The sequence below is a fragment of the Podarcis pityusensis genome, assembly GCF_964106645.2.
Source record: "Podarcis pityusensis genome assembly, chromosome: 16".
NCBI lineage: Eukaryota > Metazoa > Chordata > Lepidosauria > Squamata > Lacertidae > Podarcis > Podarcis pityusensis.
In genome coordinates, this window is record NC_138041.1 from 37402534 (window position 1) to 37418639 (window position 16106).

Here is a 16106-nt window from a genome sequence, read left to right on the forward strand (position 1 = left end):
TCCTTTGAGCCCCACGTTGAGCAACAGATTCCTGCAGGGGCTGGACTTGAAGACCCTCGTGGTCCCGTTTAACTCTTCCATGATTCTGTAATCTAAGGGCATTGCTTTCAAGTGAAATCATTCTCGACGTACTCAAACACAGTTCAAACACATTCAAAGGTTTTAATAAAAAGTAATCTTTATTAAATAGTTTTCCAGATGAAATACATTGTTTACGAGAGATTTGCATGGGGAAATCTTTTCGATTCCTCAATAATAAGGGGCAGTGGGGTGAGGGAGGCCAGGGCCACATCTACACCATTTCATGTGCTATGAAGCCGCTTTAAACATTCATGGCTTCTTCCCCCAAAGAATCTGGGAGCTATAGTTTGAAAAGGGTGCAGAGAGTTGTTAGGAGACCCCCTGTTCCCCTCCAAGAGCTACAATTCCCAGAGTTCCCTGGCAAGAAGGGAACCCCAACCCTACTCCCTAACCAGAGCTACAATTCCCAGAGTTCCCTGAAAAGAAGGGAACCCTACCCCTACCCTTACCCCTGACGCTAACTCTAACTCTAACTCTAACGCTAATGCTAACCCTTAACTACAGCTAAAATTCCCAAAGTTCCCTGACAAGGGAACCCTAACCCTAACCGTAACACTAACCCAATTTAACCCTAGCCCTACCCCTGCCCCTACCCTACTCCTAACCCTACCCCTACCCTAAGCCTAACCCCAACCCTAAGCCTAAGCCTAACCCGCCTAACAACTCTCTGTCCCCTTAACCACCTACAGTTCCCAGAATCCCTGAGGGGAAGCCATTCCTGTTCAAAGCGTCTTCATAGCATTTCCAGTGTGGCCTAATGTGGCCTAATGTTTCCTCCCTCATTTTCTTCTCTCTCCCCACTGCCCCATCACTTGCAATGCAGCAGATGTCCGCCTGCAGTCTCCCTTCAAAGCTCCTTCTCTCAGGTACGGCCACGGCCTTGTCCATTGTTCGCTGCCAGTATTTCACGTTCATTTCTCCAATGTAAATAGGGACGTCCTGCGGTTCTCTTCATGACTTTGAAGGCTGGACTTGGCTCCGGACATCCCTGTAAGGCAAAGGCAAACAGGTGAGTGGGATGGCCCCCATCCAACGGCGTCCCCCCAGACTCCTCCTCTGTTTGGCTGCCTGTTCACAAACAAGGCTTCCAAACCACTTTGCATCCATCTCTGCCTCACGGCATCCACTAGCCTGAATGCAAACTCTTCCAACAACCACCCACCAGCTGCAGCCTCGCCAGGTCCATTGCCAGACATCAACCAGCTTCAGAGCTGAATATCCGTCGCCTTCAGGTAGCGATCCCACCAGCAAGTCAACTTTGTACTTGCCTTCTCCTTGCTCCACAGCATCCCAGCACCAGGCGATTGCCTCCTTCTGCTTGTCAGCTTGCTGCCACGGGGCAGGAGACCACCAGGGCTGAGTGCCACCGAGCTGCCCATTTCTCTCTGGGGAGGGCAACTGCTGAGGCTTGCACCTTGGCCCACATTTATACCCACTCAGCTGCCAAATGTGTTTGTGGCATCACAGTCAACCCACAGACAATGGCAGCAGCTGGGGAGGCATCACCATCACACCCTCAGCCCTCACAATGGGGGGGGGGGACGCAGCTCAGCAGCCAAAACACCCTCCCCCAAGTTGTGTCTATATCTGTGAAGGCCACACCAGGCACCCAAGGGGGCAGGAGGGGGACATTTTTCAGCCCAGGGGCTGCATTTCCCTCCACATAACACTAGTCAAATGCACCAATGAACAGAGCAATGAATGCAAGCCTTATCTTTGCTGTTCAAGGAATGGCATGCAGAGAGAAAGTTAGCATCTCAGTAAAAAAGCACTTTTTCACCAATCAGTCAGTCAGTCAATCAATCAATCATTTATTGTATTTGACTAAAAGCCATTACAGATCCAGTTACAAAAGCATCAAACCCAAAGACCCAAACTATAGCTCCCAGATTCATTTGCTCTTCAGATATCTGGGTGCTCCTTTTTCAGCTTGTCATAGTCTGCATTCACCGCACAGAACTGAAAGAGGGCAGCACGGTTAAGCGTTATCTCCAGCTTGGACTACTACCATGCGCTCTACGTGGGGCTACCATTGAAGGTGACTCGGAAGTGGCAGGAAAGGATCTCTAACACTGGGCAACAATTTTTTACTTTTTGAATGTTGTCTAGATTTCTACAACTGATTTAGAGTATTTTTGCACTGCTGAATCAGGAAATGGCATCCGTTTCTCTCCATCAGGTCAGGTTTTTGTGTTATGTTGATTTGAAAAAAATCAGATCTTGTGACAAAATTGATTACATTTTTGTGGCATTATCAGCTGATTTTTGTCAACACATGTCATCCGAAATATGTTTTTAAGAGAGAAAAATGTTTTTCCAACAACATATATTGATTACCTGAAAGAAACATTGATTACTGTAAACTGAATGGTGGGCATTGATAAAGGTAAGTATACGTAAATTGCATGTTGCTTCACCATTTTTCAAACTTCAGGGCTTGAACTTCCGTTTCTTGGAACTCCTGGAATGCTCAGTGGCAGGGAGGTCTCTCTTCAGAGTCCAACAGTAGTCAGCCATCATGACTGCATCCCAGAGACCCTGATACCTGGTCTCCATCTCTTTCATGTCCTGATGGAATCTCTCCCCCTGCTTGTTACTCATTGAACCCAGGTTCTCAGGAAACCGGTCCATATGTGAAAATAGGTAGTGCATCTTGACGCTCATGTTGCAGCCCAGGTTTCTGAAAGCAGTCAGCATGTTGTTGACAAGTTCTGTGTAGTTTCTGGCTTGTCAAGAAAGTTCTTCACTACCAGAACAAATGCCTTCCACGCTTCCAGTTCCACTTCGTTCATTGAGTTTCCGAACTCTGGATCTCTGATGAGCTGACGGATCTGAGGACCGTCAAAGATGCCAGCTTTCAACTTCTCCATGGTCAATCCTGGAAAGGCCTGGCACAAGTAAGTGAAGTAGTCACCATCCTTGTCCAGAGCCTTGGTGAACTGCTTGATTAAGCCGAGCTTGATGTGCAGCGGTGGAAAGAGTATTCTGTCTCTGTCCACCAGAGGGTCATTGATGACGTTCCTTTCTTTGCAAGGCACCAATTCCTCCCGCACAGGCCAGTCCTTCTTCATGTAATGCTGAGCGCGGTCCCTACTATCCCACATGCACAGAAAACATGGGTACTTGGTGAAGCCAGACTGTTGTCCCAACAAAAAGTTCACCATCTTCAGGTCAACACAAATAAACCACTTATGCTGATCATAACCAATTTTCTCCAGCACATACTTCACCGCTTCATAGTTCTCCTTCAGTGTAGTCGAGTGAGCCAGGGGTATAGAGGCAAACTGGTTGCCGTTGTGTAGCAGAACACATTTCAGTGATCGCTTGCTGCTGTCAATGAACAGTCTCCAATCTTTGGGTTCATACTGTGGCACTCCAGGCTTGAGCAGAAGCTGCGCAATATCTGCACAGTACACCAAGTCCTTCTCTTCCGAGAAAAAACGGAGGTACTCTTGATGCCTGTTGCGGAAGAAGCTGATGCGAGCACTGTCAGAGAGGAGGTTTTTTTCCTTCAATCTGGATGCCAACAGTTCGGCAGAGTCCTTTGACAAGCTGAGGTCGCGAATGAGATCATTCAACTCCTTTTGGGAAAATGGATGTGGAGCATCATCTTCAAGAACCACTTCTTCTTCTTCACGTCCTTCAACACTGGAGGCATCTTCGTCACTAATGTCAGGAAGTTCTCCGAAGATAGGCACTGGAATTTCATCACAATGAGCTACAGGACGACGTGCTGATTGAAGATCAGGATACTTGAGGCTGCTCCGGTTCTTTCTGTTGATCCCAGTCACATCAACAGCGCAGAAGTAGCAGTCAGTGACATGGTTTGTCGGCTCCCTCCAAACCATGGGAATGGTTCAGACTCCTCTTGCCATTGGTCCACCCACGTAGAGTCTCGATGCATGCCTTGCACACCATGTGTGGCGCCCAAGCTTTATCCTGGTCACCAAGTTTAATACCCAAATAAGCATGGTAAGCACGCCTTATGAAATGCCGCACCAATTTATGGAAGATTTCGCGGTTTTATGACTTCAAACTGATCCCTTTTCGACATAATCACCCAGAACTATCGGACCTCTATACTTCTTGTCATTAAAATAATCATTTCCAATTAAAACAATTATTCGACATGGCATTTTACCCCCACCAACTTCTTCTAAAATGCTCCACACAAGCATACATGTGAACAAAAAGGTAAAAAAACGACATGTGGCCATAGCTCAAAAACTTGACCTGATTGAGCAACACCAATGTGATTTTTGGATTCAGCGCATCAGATTCGTCCTAAATCAACTGAAAAAACGCAGACAACAAATTTGTTGTTGACCAGTGTAATCATTCAACTTTATTGGGCTTAAAAGCAATTTTGCAGGAAGAACCACAAGTCAATGGCAGAAACTCAGGGATCTATCCTGCTTATTCAGTCAGAGTTTAGAAGACTGAACTGGAGAGGAGAATGAAGAATCATAGATGGAACCCAAGGGTCATCCAGTCCAACCCCAAATGCTGTGATCACACACACCAGGTCTTCCAAAGCTGAAGCTTATTATTCCTCCCACCAAATGGCCATTATTATTATTATTATTATTATTATTAGCCCATCTTCCGTAGATTTCAGGGATGGGGCTGATGGGAGTCCCAACAATCTCTGCTGGACACCATTTGTATTTGTATTTGTATTTGTAAAAGCCCTTTAAAGCCATCCTCTCAGAAATCGAAATTATGATTAAAAAAGAAGAAGCTAGGATAGCATTTACAAATCAAACTGAAATTGGAATCACGGTTAACAATTTGACGATTATACAGTGGTACCTCGGGTTAAGTACTTAATTCGTTCTGGAGGTCCGTACTTAACCTGAAACTGTTCTTAACCTGAAGCACCACTTTAGCTAATGGGGCCTGCTGCTGCCGCTGCGCCGCCGGAGCACGATTTCTGTTCTTATCCTGAAGTAAAGTTCTTAACCTGAAGCACTATTTCTGGGTTAGCGGAGTATGTAACCTGAAGCGTATGTAACCTGAAGCGTATGTAACCCGAGGTACCACTGTACTGAGTTGTGGGAGGATACTAGGATGAAAATGAGCTTCGCTTTTCCCCTGTAGGTGCTACTTCGCGTGTCTTCTCCAGCGCTCTGATTTAATTTTGCCCAGAAATGGAAATGGTGATTTCTTCCTCTCAGAATCAGTTCCTTGAAATCGTAGGGCTGGGGTGGGGGTTCAGGGATAAGGGCATTTTAGGCTCTGACGGAAGGGGGCATTTTGGTGCTTATCTGCTGTGGGGAGAGTCCAGATGCCACCCTCACATTCCAGCTCATTATGGGGAGGGGGAACCCCTAAGGATGTGGAGTAGGCTGGTACCTTCCTCCTGGCCTCTGAACTTTCTCATATTATCAGGACATCTGGCCTCAAAGCCGTCATGATTCCTCACATTATCAGCACATCAAAGCCTGTCACTTCCTTCAGCATTACTGACATGCCACTGATTCAAGGTGAGGAATAAGAAGAAAATATTCTCCGAACTTGGTGTGTTGCCAGTTGGAAACTTTTGGTGTGTGGAAAAGCATGAGCTAAATTTGAATTTAGGACCACCCCCCTCCATAACTCCCAGTGCATGGCATGAACTTAGAATGAATTATTTTGTTTGAATGAAGTACTAGTAGTACTGAATGGGTGTGAAAATCTCTGAACTATACCTGAAAGCAGTCCCCAGCATTGAGGGATGACCCAAATGGGAATTGAATTTATTGGGGGGGGGGGAGCACTGCACATATTTACACCTGGAAGTCTTCAGTGGAGAGGGTGCAGAATATCACACTCCAAAAGTGTCTCTCATTAGCTTCAGGAAGTCTGAGTCCAAAGCAGCCGTCAATCCTGGCTCCCCATCTCCCAGTGCCGCCTCAGCTGCTGCCAGCCAGAGCCACGCAGAGTTCTGACCTGCCCAGCAGCTCATGGAGGGCTGCCTTTGCTCTCCTCCTTCTTTCCAGCACACCTTTCTCCAAAAACTCAAGCCTCCTGTAAAACAACACTTCCCCCCCTCTGGGCACAGCCTGCCTGCTCACCTGTTTTCATACTCAAGGAAGCTGGAATTCTACACCTTTCTCCACCCTTTGATAACCTTGAGAATCTCTGTTTTGCACTGGTCCCATCACCTCCTGGCAAATAGAAGGGGAAGAAATGGAGGCAATGAGAGATTTTACTTTCTTGGGCTCCATGATCACTGCCGATGGTGACAGCAGACGAAATTAAAAGACGCCTGCTTCTTGGGAGAAAAGCAATGACAAACCTAGACAGCATCTTAAAAAGCAGAGACATCACCTTGCCAACAAAGGTCAGTATAGTAAAAGCTATGGTTTTCCCAGTAGTGATGTATGGACATGGGAGCTGGACCATAAAGAAGGCTGATCGCCAAAGAATGGATGCTTTTGAATTATGGTGCTGGAGGAGACTCTTGAGAGTCCCATGGACTGCAAGAAGATCAAACCTATCCATTCTTAAGGAAATCAGCCCTGAGTGCTCACTGGAAGGGCAGATCCTAAAGCTGAGGCTCCAGTACTTTGGCCACCTCATGAGAAGAGAAGACTCCCTGAAAAAGACCCTGGTGTTGGGAAAGATTGAGGGCACAAGGAGAAGAGGACGAGATGGTTGGACAGTGTTCTTGAAGCTACTAATATGAGTTTGACCAAACTGCGGGAGGCAGTGGAAGACAGGAGTGCCTGTCGTGCTCTGGTCCAGGGGGTCACGAAGAGTCGGACACGACTAAACAACAACAAAAGGACTTTGATGTGCTCATGACCAGCAATCCACACCTTTGTTTGCCAGTGGCCTTTCCCAGGGTAGCTATGTGAACTGGCTGGGCTTGTGATCCTAAACTTTAATGCAACAGTGGCTGATGACACGGATTTCCATTTTAAAACAATCCAAGTCAAGATGCATTGGGAGAAACAGAGTCTGTTTTAGGAGAGCCAGCATGGCCCCAGTTGCGAACAAGCAGGGTTTTCAGGGCTGGCGACAAAGGTTGGCACAACTGGGCATCTCCCAGCAGGGCAGGGGACACTGCCAAGAGCACCTGACCCTCCTCTTCACCACTGACTACTGCACCTGGCTTCAGTGGTGTAGCTCCCTTTCGCTCTGGTCTAGATAATGGTGGTGGTGGAGAGGGAGAGCAGTGGTTGCTGCTGCTGCCTGCCTGGTCATTGTCTCCCTGGATGGCAAGCAGGGGTGACAACTTGAATAAAATACTGCCTCATCATCATCATCATCACCATCATCATCACCATCATAAATTATTTTTATTTGTATCCCGCCCTCCCTGGCCAAAGCCGGGCTCAGAGCAGCTAACAACAAGTAAAAATAGCACAGTGTACATAAAATCACATAGTCAAATAATTAAAATACATTCTAAAATCAATTCAGAATCAAATTAATGGCAACCATTGGGCTAGAGTTCTATGAGGATTACAGAAGGAGAGAGGGGGTCAGACTGTGCCTTGGCCAAAGGACTGGTGGAACAGCTCCGTCTTACAGGCCCTGCGGAAAGATGTCAAGTCCTGCAGGGCCCTAGTCTCTTGTGACAGAGCGTTCCACCAGATTGGGGCCATGGCCGAAAAAGCCCTGGCTCTGGTCGAGGCCAGCCTAACCTCCCTGTGGCCCAGGATCTCCAAGATGTTTTTATTTGAAGACTGTAAGGTCCTCTGTGGGACATACCAGGAGAGGCAGTCCCGTAGGTATGAGGGTCCTAGGCCACATAATCAATCACAAGACTTGGTGCATGCAACCATTTGAATGCCCATCAACTCTGTGGGTGGTGGCCCCTTCAAATATTTGGGGGGGCTGAAGGGACCTCAGCCCCCAGGAGTTGGTTCCTATGATGGCAAGCCATGTGTGTGTGTTGCAATGAGGAGGAAGTTGGCCATGATGTGGGTGAGAGGCACTGAGAGGGCATGGTGGGTTCCCTGCCCAAGTTCTTTCCAAAACTTGCAGCTGCCACTGGAGATACTGAGGCCAGATGCCCAGCGAGGCCACAGATTGCCTGGGCAGGGATGGCCATCCTTTCAACACCCACCTGCTCAAATCAGAAAAGCACCACTCTAAACCAAACAGGAAAGTTAGAAAAAGGAAACTAGCGATTACAAACGCAATAGGAAACGATCCTAATCAGCTTTGACTTCCCTGGTCACTGTAGCAGCAAGTCGCTTGCAGGGAAAGACCCTGGTCCTCTTTCAAGAGAAAGGAATCCTCTCAGTCCCCACGTAAGATCTTCCACACTTTTGGTGGTGCTGAGTCAAAACTCCCATCTCTTCGACATGTATAAATTGGACACTATGGCTGATCCAGAAAGATACAGAAGCTCGACATTCAACAGCAAAAAAATTGGAGAGGATTTCTCAATCAGTCATGCAAAGTCACAAAGGTGAGCATAGTATATTTTTTATTACTTATATATCATAGATGTATGCATGTATGCCATATTATTATTATTATTAATAATAATAATAATACAAAAAATAAGATCTGGAGGGGGATGAAGAAGGCAGCATTGCAGTGTAAATGTCCGAATTTGAAATGAAGCAATGGATGGTGACAAAATATTTCAGTAAATGTGGATGTTTTTATTTTATTTTATTACAATGTAAGGGGTCGTGGAAGTTGTTCCATTATATTACATGTCAAGAATGATAACTGTATAAGGGGGATTGAGGAGGCAATCGGCACCAACAGCTCTAAAAGAGCTTCATCAAAGGGGGAAATTATTGATGACCTGATTTTCTGGCAAATATGGCTTCTTCATTTGATCACAGGGGGATAGAGAGCAAAACTCTCCAAGTGTGCTGCCTTTAAGGAACTCTTCCCGCATCAACTCGCCTTTCCCAGAAGGCCATGCACGCTTTGGAGGATGGTGGGTGCTGGGGGGGGGGGAGGGACGAAGCCCTGCAGCCCTTAAGCTAGCCAGCTGCCCACAGATGTGTTGGGGGACCCTGTCCTGTGGCCAGGAGCAATCTGTCCAGTCATCTTCTGAGAGTGACGCTTTCACCTCAGGCAGAAACATGTTTTCTCTGGCCCTGCAATGTTGAATTGGGGGTGGGAGAGGCGATCTTAGCCTCAGGTAGCAAAATGTCTTGGACCAGGCTTATTATTCATTTATTTATTTCATAAAATTTATATACTGCTTGACTGTAAAAAAAAACCACAAAAAAAACCACACCCTTCTAAACAGTTTACAAAAAGAATAAAACAATCAGAAAAAAAGTTTAAAGGAGCTATTTAAAAGAATTGGAAACTAATTAAAATCAACAATAAGCTCAAAACACATGTTAACATGTCTGGTTAGGCTTATCTAAGCAAAAAGGTGAGGGTGAAGGTTTTTGCCTGGTGTCAATAAACAGGGAGTTCCAATGTTTCTGCCACACTAAAAATTGTCCTGGCTGAATGGTGAGTGCTGGACAACTACAGATGAGCAAATCTGCCCCTTTTGGCTTCTCTCCGTTGCCCATCTTTCAAGTTCAGTTCATAATTCCACATCCGTTTTGAATTTGATACACACAAAAAAGGTCCTCATGAAAATCCACCACCAGGAACCCATGCTTGTCTCAGTTTCTCCTTATATATGCATTCCTGCAAAGCCATTTCCCCCTAGCACAATGCATTTGTGTGTGTTGTTTTCACTCACGCATGCATTTTATGCACATGTTGTCCCAGTACATGCAATTTAATAAATGTAATAATGTGCTGTATTAATAAAAACAACAGCAAGCATTTTTGCACACAAGCATTGCAAAATTCACAGAAGGGCTGGATTTCAGTTTGCATATTGTTTCGTTGAGAGCAAATTGGTAGGTCTACCTTCCTGTGCACGCCACTTTGATGACTTTGTGATGTGAAACATTTGTAAAACAAACAACAAGGGTAATAATATTAATACTCGCATACAGGATCAAATTTTCCCTCCCCCCCCCCCAGCTCGCCCCTCTGCGTTGTGGCCTTGTAAGTGCAGCTGTGGCAGGGAAGGGGTCTTCCCAGGAAGCCTCTCTGTGCCTGAGGACCCTTCCATTGATGAACTTCCACTCCATCCTCAGGGTCCCCATCCTCAGAGCCCAGTCTGGAAATCACTGATGTCGAACACACAGGGAAGGGCAAACCCCATACTGCCTAACTCTGCTCTTTGTTTATTTCCTCCTTTGCCCCCCTGAACAGGAATCCATGCCTTGGCCTTTGTCCTCTGCTGGGCCCTGGCACTCGCAGCTCCCCATGGAAAGCAGAAACAGTGGGACAAAGATTGTTGTGGGGAGTTGGGACACCAGGCAAAAGTACTTTTTGATGCCTATGTAAGTATGCCGAATGGATTTTTACTATTAATTAAATGTCTATACTGTCCTTCTTCCGAGGATCACGGGGCAGTTTGCAATATCAAATGCTAGGAGCATTTAGCTCAGGAGCAAGGAGCCTCAGGCCCTCCAGGGATCTCCACCAGGCCCTTGGGACTCTCCCTAGGCCACGTGGCCTTTCCATGCCCCACTCTGACTCCCCAACAAGCTCTCCCTCCAGCCCCCAGCATGGCCACGCATTTCTACTCTTACCACACCTGCAGCAGCAACACCATACCCTCCAACGTTTCTCTGATGAAAATAGGGACATCCTAAGGAAAAGGGGATGGCACTGTGGTCTAAACCACAGAGCCTCTTGGGCTTGCCGATCAGAAGGTTGGCGTTTCGAATCCCCGCGACGGGGTGAGCGCCCGTTGCTCAGTCCCTGCTCCTGCCAACCTAGCAGTTCGAAAGCACGTCAAAGTGCAAGTAGATAAATAGGTACCACTCCGGCAGGAAGGTAAACGGCGTTTCCGTGCGCTGCTCTGGTTCGCCAGAAGTGGCTTAGTCATGCTGGCCACATGACCCAGAAGCTGTACACCAGCTCCCTGGACCAGTAAAGCAAGATGAGCGCCGCAACCCCAGAGTTGTCCGCGACTGGACCTAACGATCAGGGGTCCCTTTACCTTTACCTTTAAGGAAAAGCGAGACATCCCAGGACAAGATCAGAAACCAGGACGGCTTCTATAAATCTGGGACTCTCCCGGGAAAATGGGGGCACTTGGGAGGGTCTGCAAAACCGCTTTCTGCCCTCCTCACCAGCTCCAGAGACTCCCGTTTCCACCGTGGATAGCTGCCAGGGCTGCCACTTTGCAAAGGGAGCCAAGCTGGACTCTCATCTGCAGTGACCACCCACAAGTTGAATCGCCCCCACATGTAATGCTCAGGCCTATAGGTCTATGGATCCCCAGTCAGGGCCCAACCTGGCCAGCTGCTGGCGCTAGGCCTGTGTGTGCCTGTCTGAACGTGTGTTTCTGCAGTCGCATTTGACTGCGTGGGCGTTGGGTGTGTGGGCCCATCTAGGGTTGCCAACCATCATGCATCACAGAGGATTGTCCTTTACTTCAGTGTAAAATGCTATGTCCTGTATTGATTCAGTACAGGGCGCAGGTTGTCCTGCATTTCCCCGTTTCTGCTCTGCTGCTGCACTTTCTCTCTTTCTCCCCGCCTCTCACTTCCTTTCCTTTCCTCTTTCCTTCTCTCTCCCTCTCCTCATCTTGCCCCCAAGGAAGATCAAACCAGGCCAAGGCTTTCTTTCGTGTTGTCGCTTCCAGTTCCCTGCAGCTTGGGCTGGGTTAAGGTGGTCCCTCAGAGAGGAGCAGGTTCTGAGAGTCTCTAGAAACAAGCGGTTTTGTGTTGGTGTAGCTCAGAAGTCCCAATTCTGAACACAGATATCTGCATGATGTTTGAGAGAGGAGGGTGGGGGAGAAGTAGCTCCTCGCAAGGCTTATTCTCCCCCACCCCAATATTTTTATTTCTTTCAGAAATTTAACATGTGGAACAAAGCTTGTCTCCTCATCAGAATATGCCCCCCCCCCATTTATTTTTTGGCCGGCCTGCCTGTATGACTATACAGTACTGCATGTCTGTGTTAAGCGTCATATATTTCAGCTCTGTATAGCAAAACACGAAGGACGTGGGTGACGCTGTGGGTTAAACCACAGAGCCTAGGACTTGCCGATCAGAAGGTCGGCGGTTCGAATCCCCACAACGTGGTGAGCTCCCGTTGCTCCGTCCCTGCTCCTGCCCACCTAGCAGTTCGAAAGCACGTCAAAGTACAAGTAGATAAATAGGTACCGCTCCGGCGGGAAGGTAAACGGTGTTTCTGTGCGCTGCTCTGGTTTGCCAGAAGCGGCTTAGTCATGCTGGCCACATGACCCGGAAGCTGTATGCCGGCTCCCTCGGCCAATAAAGCGAGATGAGCGCTGCAACCCCAGAGTCGGTCAGGGGTCCCTTTATAGCAAAACACAGGCAGATTTACAAGTGTGGGGGGGGGGCACCCAGTTAGGCTGCAGTAGATTGCAATTGGTTGCTTTGAAGTTATTTCAGCACCGGGCTGGGGGGAGGGGGGCTGTGGATTTGCCCCAATGCCCCCTCCTGCTCCACACCATCCTGTCCTGTATTTTGCCAGAACAAAGGTGGCATCCCCTGCCTGTCCCTGGCACGCGGCCCAGAGGAGTGGCAACTGTCCTCGTAGTAAAGGTAAAGAGACCCCGACACCAGTCACAAATGACTGTGGGGTTGCGATGCTCATCTCGCTTTACAGGCTGAGGGAGCCGGCGTTTGTCCGCAGACAGTTTTTCCAGGTCATGTGGCCAGCATGGCTAAGCCGCTTCTGGGGAAACCAGAGCAGTGCACAGAAACGCCATTTACCTTCCCGCCGGAGCGGTACCTATTTATCTACTTGCACTTTGACATGCTTTTGAACTACTAGGTTGGCAGGAGCAGGGACTGAGCAACGGGAGCTCACCCCGTCGCGGGGATTCGAACCGCCAACCTTCTGATCTGCAAGCCCTAGGCTTTGTGGTTTAGACCACAGTGCCACCCGCGTTCCACTTTGGCCCAAAAAGGTTTCCCAGCCCTGGCAGGACATGTCATTGTTAACAAGGCTCTGTCTTTGTTTCAACTTCCACAGAAGAATGATTCTGGGCCAATTGCGCTTCCCCACAACATCCGTCTCAACTTCACAGGATTGCCCAACTGCACTTTCTCAGAACCGCCGAAGGCCATGGAAGGCTGTGCCGCCATAACAGCGTTCCTTGGACTGCTGGAGCAGTTTAACAGAAGCCACGATCCCATCCTGAAGATCGCTGGCAGGGGGATTCCAACAAAGATCACGCAGCTAGCCGAATGCCGCCATTGTTTTGAGCAGCAAAACGCCAGATGCCCCGATGAAAATATTTCTTACACCAAAAATGCCTCTTTTACTAATCGGAAAATGATATATTACTATGCTTTCCAAGAGTACCAGAGTTGCATGCTAAATTTCACTAGTAAAATACAGTTTGTTTGAGAGAAAGATTTTGTAAAGGGGTGGCTGCACAATAATGAGATCAGCTGGTCACATTTTTGTAGGCTCCTATGAGTTAAGTGTCCCTGAGCTCAGTGGGGCTGGCCTCTGAGTAAGGATTTAATTGCAAGGGAATCAAAACGTCATTTCAAAACACGAATAAAATGGGAAGGAGACAATTCCTTACGGTGGAAAGTCTATTCCTGCCAATAAATGTGGCTTTTTAATTTGATTTATAAACCCAAGAAATTCAACTGCAGTATGTCTACATGTTTTTAATGCATATATTTATTCTATTTTTAAAAAAAATCTATTTATTTTTATATTGACATTTGTGTGTGTGTAATTTATAAAGAGTAATTATGCTAAAGAGAGGTTTATACAATAATATATATTTTATTGATCTCAGGATGAAACTGGGGGGGGGGTGCCTTAAAATATTTAAATATATATTTAAAGTATTTGGAAGATCCTCTGTTATATGTATTTCTGTATTTATTTATGTATTTGTAAGCCACCTTTTAAGATTCACAACAAAATAAAATCATGCTATTTAAAGTTAAATTGTATGTTTAACATTTTATAGGTTAGCATTCAAAGGTTTCTGCACTGCCTGTTATGCACAAGCCCAGCTTCCAAATGCACCGGGAACTCACCTGGGACCTTAAAGCACCCAAGAGTTCATACCCTCCCACATTTCTCCAATGAAAGTAGGGACGTTCCCATTCTATAATGATAATTTTACTATTTATACCCCACATATCTTACTGGGTGTCCCCAGCCACTCTAGGCAGCTTCCAACATATATAAAAACATAATACAGTGGCACCTCAGGTTAAGAACTTAATTCGTTCTGGAGGTTTGTTCTTAACCTGAAACTGTTCTTAACCTGAAGCACCACTTTGGCTAATGGGGCCTCCTGCTGCTGCTGGGCCGCCGGAGCACGATTTCTGTTCTCATCCTGAAGCAAAGTTCTTAACCTGAGGTACCACTGTAAAATATTAAACATTGGGGGGGGGGCTTTCCTATACTGGGCTGCCTTCAAACAGCTTGGGGGGTGGGATAATTCCATACCCTCCAACATTTCTCTAATGAGAATAGGGACGTCCTAAGGGACGCGGGTGGCGCTGTGGGTTAAACCACAGAGCCTAGGACTTGCCGGCAAGAAGGTCGGCGGTTCGAATCCCTGCGATGGGATGAGCTCCCATTGCTCGGTCCCTGCTCCTGCCAACCTAGCTTTAAAATGGCAGGTGGGAGAACTTGCCTAAGGATTTGGGATATGTTTAGCCTGGAAAAGAGGAGACTGAGAGGAGATGCGGTGGCCATCTTCAAATATCTTATGGAAGAGGGAACAAGCTTGTTTTCTCCTGCTCTGGAGGGTAGGACTCAAACCAATGGCTGCATGTTGCGAGAAAGAAGATTCCAACTAAAGCTCAGGAAGAACTTTCAGATGGTAGGAGCTGTTTGACAGTGAATCAAAGTGGAGGATCTACAGGAGCAGCTGGTAAAAATAATACTACCACCTTCAGCTTCCATGTTTATTTTCTTTAGACCCTGTAGACCCGGCTTTGGATAGTCTCACCATCAGAACTTTTTGTTTCTGACGTATTATGGTGGTTTTTTATTGGTATTAATATTTTATTGAAAGAATTTCAATTATAAAGAAATAAAAGTGTTATAGAAAAAAATAAGAAAACAAAACGTAGAAAGAAACAAGTCAAAAATAGAACGTAACATGCGCATTGAGTTTGAGGGGTTTGAGGAGAGTTAACAGGACCCAGAATGACTGCAAAGGTTCCTTAATAGTCACTGGTAAAGTTGCCAGGAACATCTTCTGTTCGGGAAATTACTGGTACATTTACATATAGGTTTCACTAAATCTCTTGCAAAGGTCAAGTTTCATTCTTATTTTACAACTTCTTGAATCTCAGCATAAATCTTGACTTAGGTATCTCCAGAATGGCACTATTTTGTGGGAGTCAAGTGCATAATGGAACTTGTTTTCTGCTTTTGAATACTGCTTTTTCTGTGTATTGAAGTGTTCTGTTGCCCTAATAGTGTAACAAATCCTCTACCACACACACACACACACACACACACACACACACACACACAGAACTCCGTGTGGTTTGGATATTGATGGGGGAAATGCAATGAAAAGCGTGGGATGATCTAATAGATTAACAGGAAGTTGTGTAAATACCCTGGAAGCAAATCAAACCAAATGCTCAATCAATAAAGACTGGACTGATGAAAGCCAAATAAAGAAATCATCTAGAAGAGTCTCTAATATTTGATGGTTATAAGAAAAACACTGCTCCTTTTCCCTTATGGGGTACCCAAGGGCCCATATAGAGTCCTTTTGTAGGTTCTCTATCAGTAGGAGAAAATAAGAGAGGCCAACCATAGCAGGGGTAGGTAACCTAAGGCCTGCAGGCCAGATGCCAATCGCCTTCTCAGTCTGGCCCATGGATGGTCCAAGAATCAGTGTGTTTTTACATGAGTAGAATGTGTGCTTTTATTTAAAATGCATCTCTGGGTTATTTGTGGGGCATAGGAATTCATTCATTCTTTATTAAAGCTGTTGCAACAGGGTGCTCCCCAGCACACACAGGAGAGGGAGGGACCCAGAACAAAGGTGTGCAAGCCCTTATATA

General features: G+C 46.6%; 2 long non-coding RNA genes across 2 annotated transcripts; one reads left to right on the forward strand and one right to left on the reverse strand.

The window, feature by feature from the left end:
- Window positions 1-871: 871 nt before the first annotated feature.
- On the reverse strand, window positions 872-2346 carry LOC308465770. Its single transcript, XR_013980565.1, has 2 exons — window positions 1350-2346; window positions 872-1069 (listed from the first exon to the last, which is right to left on the reverse strand). It is a non-coding gene; the product is annotated as an uncharacterized lncRNA (long non-coding RNA).
- A 5462-nt stretch (window positions 2347-7808) lies between these two features.
- LOC308465448 lies at window positions 7809-13944 on the forward strand. Its single transcript, XR_013980449.1, has 3 exons — window positions 7809-8488; window positions 10270-10400; window positions 13075-13944. It is a non-coding gene; the product is annotated as an uncharacterized lncRNA (long non-coding RNA).
- Window positions 13945-16106: the final 2162 nt, after the last annotated feature.